The 13,210-nt window shown below is 42.3% G+C and overlaps 1 long non-coding RNA gene across 1 annotated transcript in view; it reads right to left on the reverse strand.

Annotated features, from left to right (window-relative positions):
* Positions 1-8,103: 8,103 nt before the first annotated feature.
* The window catches only part of LOC113946164, a 15,590-nt gene continuing 10,483 nt past the window's right edge, over positions 8,104-13,210 (reverse strand). Inside the window, exons 3-4 of the long non-coding RNA XR_003527327.1 lie at positions 10,324-10,466; positions 8,104-8,552 (exon numbers count right to left, since the gene is read on the reverse strand). This is a non-coding gene — a long non-coding RNA (uncharacterized LOC113946164). The remainder of the gene's footprint in view (positions 8,553-10,323; positions 10,467-13,210) is intronic.

The following is a 13,210-nucleotide window of genomic DNA, read 5'->3' on the forward strand; positions in this document are numbered from 1 at the left end:
ATGTGGGCTTGGCAAGGATGGCACACCACCTATGGGACTTCTTTCCAATACGGAGCAGCAGCTGGAGTTCAGATGGAAGACTTCAGCAGTTCAAATAGACTCCTACATGTGGGCAACTAAACCAAGAATCAGAGCTTTACTGTCTTAATCTGTGAGATTAATCCCACATATACTCACAGTAAAGTTGCACAAAAATATACAAGAAGATTTTAGAGCACATCTCTTTAAAGTCTCATGGGACCAGCAGACCTCTGAGAGACAGTAAAAGGGTAACCATAGTTTTCGTGGATTTGAGGGGGGTGAATTCCCAATGCACAACCAACTTTCATAATTGTTTTATATTTTCAAGGGTTATCTTATTAGAAAAATGGACTGGAAATATATATTTAAAATAATAAAAGAACAACACAAACACAAGGAGTCAACACATCTGAAGTTTCAGCCTCGAGAGATGACTGAGAGGGGATCTCATTAATGTGTATAAATATCTAAAGAGGGGATGCCAATAAGATGGAGCCAGGCTCTTCTTGGTGATGCCAACCACTAGGACACAAGGCAGTGGGCAGAAACCGATGCACAGGAAGTTCCACTTGAACATGAGGAAGAACTTTACTGTGCAGGTGACTGTGCACTGGAACAGATTGTCCAGAGAGGTTGTGGAGTCTCCCTCATCTGGACGCAATCCTATGTAATGTACTCTAGGACAACTCTGCTTAAGCAAGGGGGTTGGACCAGATGATCCACTGTGGTCCCCTCCAACCTGACCCATTCTGTGATTCTGTGAAGTGTCTTGTCTGAATTCCAAAAATACTGCTTCTGAACAAGTAACTCTGGAAGACTTCACTATAGTCATTTGGACTTTGTGAGACTGAAATATAAAAACATACTTGCTACCACTGACAAGAGATGCGCTGTGTGATTGCATTGCAAGAGGTTTTGCTACAGAAGGTCTTATGGATATTTACAGAGAACAGAAAGGTGCATTCTGGAAAAGCAGACAAAAACTGCAAACCGAATTTGCTGGGTTGTAAAGCCTACAGCCCTGTCAGAGATATTCAGAAGCATAGGCAGCCTTTGAACTGTGTTATATGCAGCAGGTCATTGCTGGTGAGCCTCAAATGGGAAAGCAGTGACAGATTAGGCAGCTTCTCTTCTAGTTAGAAAGGTACCTCAACTGTTTTTAGACAAAAGAGCTCCCCAGTTCTGTTTCTCATTGGAATTGATTCCTCACAACTAAGGCTAATCCTTAATTTGATGTTTACTCAGTTTACTGCCTTTCTGCATTCTGCATTGTCCACATCTGGCATTACACTTTGTATTTATTCTAGTCAATATACATTTATTCATCAGCTGTGTTTGTTCTAGTCATGGTTGAGATGGCAATTTCATTCTAAGTCTTTGCATACATTGATGGATACATTACCTTTCCAGCTGAACTTTCTCATGCTTGTTCTCAGGCCTGAACTTGCATTTTTTTTCTGAAAGTTAGAAGTAAACATATGCTTCTCCTCAAACCTCTCATATTTAGATGTAAGAATACATTTTAACAAAAATGCTTTTGATACAAAGTGCTTTTTATTTCTCTTTTCGAGTCCTTCAATTTTAAAGTAACTCTGAAATTATAGGAAGAAGTATTTCTTCAAATGTTATCATAAATGTGAGGCATAAGACTGTTTAGGAAAAGTAAGGTTTGTAAGGAGAAGGAACACTACCACTCCCTTTTGTGCACGAACTCCAATGGGAGGGTGAAGCATGTGAGTGTGAGAATGTTTGAGTCACATTTGCATACAAATAGTTACAGAGCACTCAAATGAGTCATGAAAATTCACAGCTTCTAAAAATGAGTGGAAATGTTAATGCAATGGTAAGGCTGAGATTTCAATTGACGATAAGCAAAAATATTTACTGTTCTGATTTCAAAAGGGACTTCAACTTCTGCCCATTATTCCTACCTACTACAACAGTTTATGCAACACTTGTTCAATTCAGATCTTGCCAGTATTTATCTATATAGATTTTTTAATTATTTGATGTCTTTATTAAGGGAGGGTGGAATTTTTTTGTCCAGTACAACATTGTTTTTCTTACATTAATGGTGAACTGCATTACACCACAAGGAGTAATAAAGATATCTTATCAAAAAACATAAATAAACTTAAATTCTGTGTCCTGGTAAAAACAGGCACTGGGGTTAAGACAGTCTAAAGTGCTGTTCAGGAAAGTAAGGAAGGTGTCAGAGCTGGGCTTTGTGCAAAGAGAAAGATGGGAATAAAAAAGAGCTACCATTTCTCAGAGCAAGGCTTGGGTGCTCACTTGCAGAGCTGTATCAGGAAGTATTAGAGGATGGAAAGTCAGTTAGAATGAGTATAGTCTTCCATTGCTATAATGACAACAAAATTAAAAAAATTAAAAAAACTTGAGTGCTGTTCACATCCAGGACCCAGGAGGCAAAGCAGCAAGCTTAGCACAGCTTGAAGAGCTCATTCTCCGTTACCAGCGTTTACAATAGCTAAGGTAATGTAACAAACAGCAGAAAGTACAAAGGATTTTCCTTTCTCTGGTACTAAGTGAAGCAACAGAACAATTTAGACAGATGACTCTCACTGATAATTCTGCTCCATACCAGCTATCATAAGCACCTATCCACACCACGGGTAACACTTCTATTGCTCTAGGAGAACACATCACGTGAGGATTACAGGAACAAAGTACTGCCTGACTTTTGCATCTGTCATCCTCGCAAGCTGCCTGGTTTTAAAACATTAGCAAAAATGGCAAGGTAACAGCTTGTGTTTGTTCTGTCATCCCCCCACTTCAAGACCCCTTACGCACTGAGAGACAGACTGCGGGTCAGGTTCTGCTCTCCCCATTCTTTCTGTAGTTATTTACACCTGAAAAAACTGAGTGGAAAACATGCAAAATGGTACCATTTTGTTTTGATAGTGTTTTACCCTCACTTCACAGGGGTGAGAATGAATAGACAGGGTGCAAGGCAGTGGAGAATCAGGGATTCTGTATATTAAAAAACAGTGCAGACAGCCACAGAAAGTGTCAAACACCATACAAAAGGACTGTTCATGCATTCACGCTCAGCATCTGTGATCTGGACAGTATAAACAGAAGTAACTGTCTTTGAGCTATGTGGATTTTACAGGGTTTTGTTTATATAATTTAAAAATCAGCAGACCTGCAAGGCTGAATGTTGCAGGATGCTTTGCAAACTGCAATCTCACCCATTTCAGAAGGCTTCGGAGCATACGCTGAGGAATTCCCTTATTGTTGATGGATGGTGAAGGCTATTGTCAGATGACTGATACTGGCTCTCTGCCATACGATGCTGGAGCTTACAGTATTAATTAAAAACCCTAAAACAATCTGAAGAATTGCCTGTCTGAAGCTCTGATTAGCTAGGATGCCTGCCCCTTCCATACGAAGTTGGGCAAGTAATAACAACTGGGAGGGAAGCCTTTCTGCCATGCTGAAAGGTTAAGATCTGTGGCTCCATATGTAAGAAAGCCACCCCCCCAAACAGACTTTTGATGCTTGAAGCCGAAATGCGCTCACATAGTCTGAAAGGGTGGACTCTGCGTCAGTCCCTCAGCCAGGCATGGGAGCTGAATTCACAGATATGCAAGAGTCAGGAAGGATGAAAGCGGCATGGTGGCTAAAAGCAAACTGGTAGAGTTGTGAGTGAAGGAGAGGGAAGGTAACAACCAGCAGAGCCAAGAGCTGCTCCTGTCTATGTCAGCTTCCAATGACAGCTGGTGATTACTAAAACAGCATCATGGCCTTGTCCTCCCCAGCAGGAAAGGGGTTGACAGCAGATCTGCAGCAGAAATAACACGAGCATGTTTTCACACAGGCTGCCTAGAAAACAATTTAACTTTTACTCTGCCCAGCTATTATCAGCAACACCCCACAGGCATCAAGGGTGAAGTGCATCTTAAGGAGTGATTTGAAGGAGAATGACTGGAAAGAATTTTCCAGACCTTTGTTCCACACATGCAGGACAGGATACAGGAAAACATGAAAGTATCTGTCTGGTAAAAGGACTAATGCACGGTACAGGCCAGCATTGCTAGCAGAGCAAAGGTCATATTCAACTATGCACTAAGTTAATAGAGTTGGAAAGAATGGATAAAGAGTCCAAAAAAAGAGTAAGGGTTTTTTTGCCTGGAGTACGGGGAATGTTATGTGAGGTTAGTGGTTTTAGGTGCAGGTTTTCTTCTTTAGCTATCTGGTTGGTGAATTGATGGTGTTTTTTGTTGTCTAGAAGAAAATCTCACACATCCTGGGATTTTGTTTTGGTCTCCCCCATACTGTAAGTATACTTCAGAGCTATTAAGTTCAACAGCCACTAGTTAAGCAGTTAAAGATGAGTTCTGACAGGTTTCCCAAGCTGCTTCTAAAATGTATTTGGCAAATAAATTCCTCCTCATCTGCTAATTTCAGACTTTTAAAATAATTTATCTCTCAAGTACATAACATAATGTTATTATCTTGTTCTTTACAGTCTGAGGGCAGAATCTATTTAGAACGTGAGCAGGCTGGCTATGTGCAAGTGTAAAGCTTTAGATAAAATTCACTTGCCAACTCAGAGCAGTGAAACAAATTCCCTCTCTGCTCTCACAGGCACCTGTTATACTAGCCAAAAAACAGCCACATCCTTCACACACATTCACAAACACACCTGAAGCTGGATCCAAAGCTGTGAACTGAGAGGGAGAGTCTTCCTGGGTTTCACCAGATTTGCATCAGGCCCCATATGTGTAAAGCATCAAGACTACTGAGTCTCCATCAAAGGAGTTTCCACAGCCTGTTTCATGTCTTACCCACAGCCACCCCCATAACAGCTGATCCACACAGACAGCCTGCTTATTCTATACAGGAATGTACATTTGCAGCTTATATACATGTGCTTAACTCCACAAAACACTACCAAAATAGCAGAAAAGAGAGAAATTGGCACACTCCAGATTGCTTCTTAAAACAATTCTTCAAGGTATGTTGCTGCTCTCAGCACAGAGCAGAGAGCAGCATGTCCCCAGATGGCAATGCCTTTACCAGGTTTAAAAAGAAGCATCTGCATTACAACAAAAAACACCCAGTCAATAAAAAATTACTTAAAACTTTCCCATGACACTTTTGTCCCTTGATAGAACCTATAAAAACACTACTGAAAACAAAGCAGAAGCTCACACAAAAAAAAAAGAAAATAAAATAATACAATCATGCTTCAGAAGAAAACCAAGGTTATTCTCCTGAACATTTTCTCAGGAAATGCTCAAAGAAATGGCCTGATGCTTACAAGGTCTGTCAAAAAACAAGGCTTCATATTGCATTCTTCCCAGGTCAGACCGCAACTTAGAATTTCCATGCTAAGATGAATGTCCCAAATGACCACTTCTAGAGTGTCTCTTCTGTGAGGGTTATAAGGATTTCACTGGATCAACCGTGAACCTATGTCTTTCATAAGCTAGGAAATTTATTTAGCTAGGTCTAAAATCACCACAGTTAACCTCACAAGTTGCCCTAACAGGAGACAGAAATACAGGAAGCTTCTTCAGAAGCATTCACTTTCTGGATAGTGTTGCTTATTTTAGCTTGTCATTTCAAACGAAAGAAACCCAAACTGATGAACAGAGATCTGAAACTTGAATTCTCCCTCTCTCCTGTTCCTCTCTTTAATCCTTAGACTTCCTTGTTGCTGTTCCAAATCTTCATCCAGCTGTGACTGGTACTTTTTGAGACTGATCCTCGGTGGTCACGTTACTGGCACTGCACTACTTTGGGAGTTCCCAAATGGAGAGCAGGAGCTGGAATCACTCTATGGGCCATGAAAAGCTTACTGGAAAGGACATTAGAATGCTCCTTGTTACAATTATTGCTTCTGCCATCCCAGAATCTCTTCCCACACTTACTAGACTATACTCTGTCCTACCATCAAAAGGTTCTCTTTTCAGGAAAAAAAAAGAAATAATTATAAGTTCTTATCTTTAAACCAATGGTCATTTGTGAAGCATCTGTCCAGAAAATGTACTGGTTCTGACTGCCAAATTTGTGATCGATGGGACCTGTTACTTCAGAGTGGCATTTTCATCACATTTTACGTATTTAAGAAAAATTCTCATTGACTTCTTATGTGGTAAACAGTCTCCTGACAAATGTCTGCTTTAAATGACTTGTCCATCATCCCTTGCTGCACATCACCTCACCAAAAAAAACTTTGTTGCAGAGGCATGGATTCAGTTAAGCCCTCCACAGCAGAATTCAGCTGTTTTAAGAGAGCGTCTTGCTTCTTTCAGAACACTTTGTGTACCTTCTACAACAACTGAGGTACAACTTCCACAGAAAGCAACTTCCCTCACTGTTTAACTCATATCTCATGGCTAGGCTTCGCAAACGAAGATTTGGGAACTCACATCTATGCCCCAAAGAATACCCAGTCCTGCTAGCAAAGATTACCACAGTTAACAACAGGTTGAACAATGGTGCAGAAATGCACAAAGTGTACAACTATGAGCATCTAGCCTAGAGGTTACACCCTGTGGATTGTAAATCCCCAGTACTTCACAAGACCACAGCCAGAAAGACTTATTGGTGAAAGTATATTAGTCACTGCTCATTTTTCTCACTGCTGCCAGATGTGTCAAGTCACAAAAAAAAAAAAGGTGTAAAATTACCAAGAAAGTCTGAGAACCAGCCCTGACATGGGCCATCCATATCAAGACCTGGATGTCTAGTTAAACCATATGCTGGCTGGGCTAAGGACAGCTGGACTCAGAAATCAAGAGAGTATCAAGGGTAGAGTTAGGCTTTTAGAATTCTGTATTAGGTAGAAATAAGTCATCACAGAAGCAACGATTTTCTAAATTATCTGTAAACTGAGTCTTGAAAGACAGGCTTAGATGTAGACATCAATCAGACACACGCTGTAAGTCAAGGAGGTGAATCCCATCTCCAGAGCCAAGAGATCTGTAGAGCTGTGAAAGGGAATAAGGAACACAAAACTATTGCTAATGAAGTGAAAACAAGTCGAGTGATAAGGCAGGAAATTAAGAAGCCGCTAAAAGTCCAAATTCTGATTGTTCAATGGAGAACTGAGATCCTCAGCTAGGTATCAAATGTTTTGTTTTGGCTCAAAATATTCCAACAAGTTTGTGCATCCTTTTAATGTTTTCAGACCTCTGGTCTCAGCTGTAAACAATAGCTTGAAGCCTTAAGTAATTTAATTCCCAATTGCTTTCTCAATGCCAAATTTAAACATATATCCTCAGTATTTTGATAAAAGAGGTAGAAGGGTTTCTCAACCAAGAGTTTTGGAATAGTTTAAGGCATTCAGCCTTATGGAGCAATTGACATGAACAATGTGGTGGCATCATCTTCAACTGTATTTGTAGCTAGAAACACATCAGGAGAACATATTACTGTAATTTTGCCAAACTGGACACTGATTTTCCACCATTGCTTTTACAATCTAAAATTGGCAAAATGACTGTACATAAGCCTTTGGTGATCTTTAACAAATATTCAATTATAAAAACACATAGCTTATCTTTTTCTGAAATTATCCATTTGCAAAGAATATATGTGCACCAAACTTAGACCAGTACAAAAAACACTTGCACTCCAGTAATCTGATAAGAAGGCTGAGTGACCTTTTGCTGATCTCTGATGAAACAATGAGGTACATAGTTGGGATTTATCCTGCAGTATACCACAGCACTACTCCATACTATCAAAAATGAAAAACTATAGCTTTTTGAAACTGAAAATTACAGGCTCATCTCTTCAGGGCTAGGATTAAACATGGTATTTTTAAAGGCATCCAACCTCCAGGTTTAGAAGTTAGAGACAAATTTTTCTGGGTATTCAAGTGCATAAAATGCAGTATGCACTTAGTCCATTTTCCATAGTGTTTCACTTTCTTTGATTTAAATAAGAAGCCTTTCAGGTTTTTAAAATTCCCAACTGTAACTTTGTAGCATCTTCAGATATTTTTATGCATATTTTATGCAACTAACTCTTCGCTTAAAAGCAGTATATAGTGCCTCTAGTCACTTAGACTATCCACAAAAGTAGTTCGCACAATTACATTTAATAGTTCCACACTTAAATTTGAGACATCCAGCACCAGGATTCACAAGTGCAAACTAGGGGCACACATGGCTTTTAGGATCTACAGGCTCAGCAAAATATATACTTCATCCCAAGACATTTCACCACAGCCACCCATGTCCAGCCTCCCGCTAGAAGGAATGAGCATGGTACAGAGACAGAACTCAAACAACTAACTTTGATTACATACCCAAATTTTAAAGGTTAAATTCAGGTATGATGAATCAGAAAAATTAGTCATCCACAGTGGAATCCACCTCACTTGTCATCTATAAGTCAGGCTTCAGGTTGAAATTGATTGTCTATCTTTTGCCGAGAACTGATGGAGAGCAACAGCCCCCAGTGAGGAGATTTGTTCCATCCTGACAGAGGTGTTGGATGGGCACAGAATGAATCACTCTCTGCAGGTGTCTCTTGTTCTCTCATCTCACTGACTATAGAGAGATTAGACACAAAACCTCTGAATAGCTAAGATAAAGTGAGATGAACCTCACCCTCAATAATGGGTGAGTTTGCCAGGCCAGGCCAGGCTTCTTGCCATCCAGGAGATGCCTCTACCCCTGAGCTACAATGTCAGGCTCCCTCTTGTTTATAATCCCTCTGGCCCTTTGAAATTTGCATCTGTTTCTTTACTGTGGCAAGCTTGAACAGGATGGGTGGGTGTCCTCCACCTTAGCCTTATCTCTGGTCGTTAGGGTTGCTTTGCAAGCAGGAGGGAGTTTATATCACCTCTGATGAGGAGAACATTGAATTTGAATCTCTCACTTCCAGGACAAGTGCTCTCATGAGAAAAACTGCTTATGAGAAAGTAGCAGTTCTTTTCCTTCTTTACCCCTGAACTTTCCGGCAGCTCCAGCTGCTGTGCTTTGTGCTAAGCTCCATGCTGTCATTGTGCATTTAACCATGATCTTGAGCACACCTCCTGGACCAGGCCTCTCCAGAGATTTAGACACATACCTATTTTGTGATTCCCAGGTGGGTTAATGCAGGAGACAGTCACTGAGAAAGGTTAACCAAGATAATGCTCAGTCTGGGCCTACAAAGAAGCAAAGTTTTAACAGCCTGGGAAACTGGAACTCATGTGGTTCAGCAGGACTCGTGAGGGTGCACATGCATTTGGGATGCAGTGCACACATTTTGCTAAGCTGCACTTCCAGTACCCAAACACTGAGAGGAGTTAGGCTTTCCTGACCATAGAAAATTTTGGTCTATACATTAGTTTAAAAAGACTGAGAATGCTGTGGGTCCTGCCTTGACATAACCTGTAACGATAGCTTTGGTAAAGCACAAAATTAGTACCACCTGCTTAATACTACAGAGCTTTCCACCATGGAACTGAGGTTTTCTTCCTGAAGCCAACAAGAAGGCAAAATTATAGACTGACCAACAACTAGTCACTAGTCACTACTGCCAGTCACAGTACAGACTCAATTTCTCCTCTGTGCTGATGAAACATTATTACTTAGCAAAACCAAAACACACAGAACACACTACTACACAAACACATCTGTATTTGAAATTATCATAACTTTATATTTTGGGGGGGGGTGGCCTTAAAACCATACCTGGAACAGATTTTCAAAATTTTCTCCCACCAATTCAGTTCCCAATCCCTCCATTTTTTTTCAGTGAAATTATGCCAAGCATTTTGTCATCTTATTGCCATAGGCCTATACCTAAAAATCACAATTGGGCCACAATGGGAGACTGAGGAAAGCTGGACCAGCCAGTCAGATAATTAACAAATGAAATAATTTTTAAACAAAGGCCATTTTTATTCCTTGGTTTATTCCTTACTGTATGTGAGGTACTGTCAGTAACCTCTTGCCTGGCCCCTCTCTCTTTTCTATCCTGAATAGATTTTCCAGAGAACTGGTGAGGAGTGCAAAATCTGCAGCATTTTAGACCTACACTAATTTAAAGGTATCACTAGAAAAGCTACGCTAGATGAAAACCATCTGCTACATAAGGCATGTGCTAATAAGTGAACTTGCTTGATCCCAGATTTTAGCACAACTATGTTAAGTGAGAGAGCCACCTAACAGGTTCACTATAAACACTTCTAGAGAACAATGTGTAACTTAATTAAAATACAGATATTGCATTAATAAAGATTTTTAAAAATATAGGAAATGTATTTGGCTTTGATTACAAACATAATAGTTAATGCACAGATCTAATATACCTTGTACCAGTAATACTTACTCTGATAGAGAGATGCAGGTCTCAGAAAAATTTCATGGTATTGTTCTTCACTTAGGATCAGGTAAGCAACAGCCCCCTTACAGGTGACAGTTCATGTAGAAATGCCTTCAGGGCACTGGTCCTACTTGCAGAAATGAGAAATCCTAGAAAACAGAAGAAAACACTAGAATTGAAGTGTCTGAATTTGGATTAGATATAAATGCAGCAAAACCACGCAATTCACATTGAAACACCTCTCTTTCCAAGGTGGTGACAGAAAGTAGTTTAAGGCATTTTACTCCAAAACAGTACTTTAGGAATCTGATCATAAAATGATACTAATGTCAAAACAGGATCTGAACAAAAGTCTGCCCATCCTACAGTCCAACACTTCTAGTGAAAATGGAAATGTCTCAAAAGAATGAAAAAACCTTTTTTTTTTTTTCCTACAACATATCCCAAGCTTCCAACAACATGCGGTTTGGGATTAACAGCAGCAGATCGGGGATGCTTAAAAGTGGGGATGGTACAAAAGCAACATTATTCAAAAGCATAGTGGGGGGAGAGGAAAAGAGATCTTAAAGTTGGCAGATCCGTGGCATTTGCAAATACGGCCCAGAAAAGAATGGAGTTTGGAAATGGGATTCAGAGAAGGTACATCCATCTGTTACTTGAAGCAGAACACAGAGGGGCTCCGAGTGAGGTGGAAGCAGTGGGTATTCTCTTGGCCAGTGAAGGTACCTGGAAGTGAGGGAGAGCAGTGATGCCCAGCCCTACCGCCCTAAGAGCCAGTGTCGGGAAGCAGGACTCATGCTCCCACGTTTGTTATTCACAAACAGCCCCGGGAGCACGGGGATGTCACCCAGGGGCCCCGCTCCCCAGCCGGTGGTGCACGGCAGCAGCGGTGTCCCGGGGCTGAGGGACACCGGCTGCGGTCGCACACGGCAGCACACGCGGGACACGCGCGTGGCGGAGGGACAGTGGCCGCAGCCGCGCCCCTGCCAGCCGGGTCTGCAGCGCCGGGACGGGGGCAGGGGGAGGGCTGCTGCCGGCGTGGCAAGGAGTGAGCAATGAGGTAGGGAAAAGCAGAAATAAAATTAAAAAAAAAAAAAGTCCCTTCCCCCAAGGCAGCTGTGGAGTGCGCTGAAACCCCCTTTTAGGCACAATCAGCCCCGAGCATCTGGGCAAGGATGAGGTGGGTGCAAAGTGCACGGGGAGGAAATGTGTCAGCTGCAGCATCCGAGAGCAGCGGAGCAAGCTCAGACGGGAAATGAGCTTGCGAAGTGCACCCGACAAGATGATCGCGGGGATAAGTTGCTTCTATGGAAACTGCAGCCCGATGAACCAAAAAACAGTTTGATGGCAAAGTTTTAGCAGGAGCCGGCTCATGCCTGGTTTCAGCTACATTCCCCACCCCCGAAGAAAAAAAAGAATAAAAAGCTGCACAATGTGTTTCTTGTTATGAACAAAAAAAAAAAAAAAAAAAAAAAGGGAAAAAAAAAAGGAAAAAAATGGGGACACAGGTTTTTTCCTCTATGGGCTACATCATATTAAGCTGTAAGTTTAGTTCTGGACAAACAATCTCTTGTTGCATCTCTGCGATGGAGGTTAATGAATTCCCACAGATGATGTTGGCCAAACAGTGGTCGGCTTGTGACTTGATTTCCAGCATCATGATGTGAGGGGATCAGTATAGAAAAGCACTTTGAAGGGAAGAGGCTGCCTACAGCAGGATTGTTTCTACAAGCTAATTGTACTGAGTGCAGCTGCACAAAGCTGGATCAACAGTAATAGAAGGCGGCGCAGACTTCCTGACGCCAGCCCCGCAGAGCTCCCACCAACAGCCTGGCAATTCCAGATTGTTTTCCAGACCTTATCTCTCCCCCAAGTTTTTTTTTTTTTTCTTTAGTCCTTTTTTTTTTTTTTTTAATTTTGTGACCGGAACAAAAGTAACAGGAAAATCCTTTGTGAAAGTAGAAAATGCTGTTACAGATCGGTGCCTTTTGCAGAAGTTGTAACTAAATATTTTGCATGCATTACTCTCCCTCCCGCTCAAAAGAAAGAAAGAAAAAAGCCAACCCCCAAACTTCTAAAACTTTTCTTTGAATGAATTGGAAATGTGAGGCAAACAAAAGGGAGAGGGTAGTTAAAAACGGCCGGGTTTAGCGAGATATTTCACCTGGTACACTGAAAACTCCTTTATCAAAACTTATTTGGACACCCCACTTGGACAGGCTGGATGGTGTCAATGACTTGGAAATGGGCCAATTTTAACAGATTTTTTTTTTTTTTTTTAGTCTGGTTTGATGGCTTAAGTACTCGGCAATTAAAGCCATTTACATTATTACTGAATGTTTTAGATAGATTTCATTAGAGGCAAGGGACACTGCCGCGGAGGAACTCGCTGCTCGCGCAGCCCCGCTCCGCCCGCAGCCCCTCGCCCCGCACACGCCCCAGAGGGGGACCTCGGGCTGAGAAGACCTTAAAAGGCGAAAGGACGGGCAGCCTTCAAAAAAACCCGGGACTCTTCCTCGTAGAAAATACTTTTGTTTTGGGGTGGAGGGTGTTAGGGAGCGAGGGGGTGGTGCTGGTGTGGCAGGACCGAACCGCACCGCAGCCCGGGAAGCTCGACCCGCTCCTTCCCGCCCGGGTCGCCCCTGCCGGAGGGACCTTTCCCGCGGACGCGCCCCCCTCGTCCCTCCGCGATTTTTTCCCGGTTTATTCTTTCCTTTCTGCGGGCTCCCCCCCTTCCCACATTCCCTCTTCCCCCCCCCGCAGCATGGCAGGGCGTCCGGCGGCGGCCCCCGCTGCAGGTGCGCCCGGGAGGGGGAAGCGGGGCCGGGCGGCCGCCGCGGGCGCAGCCCCGGTCGCCATGGCAGCCGCCTGAGCGGCGCCGCCGGGCCCGGGC

This window comes from Corapipo altera, unplaced genomic scaffold (genome assembly GCF_003945725.1).
Source record: "Corapipo altera isolate COAL_440 unplaced genomic scaffold, ASM394572v1 46, whole genome shotgun sequence".
NCBI classification, from domain to species: Eukaryota; Metazoa; Chordata; class Aves; order Passeriformes; family Pipridae; genus Corapipo; species Corapipo altera.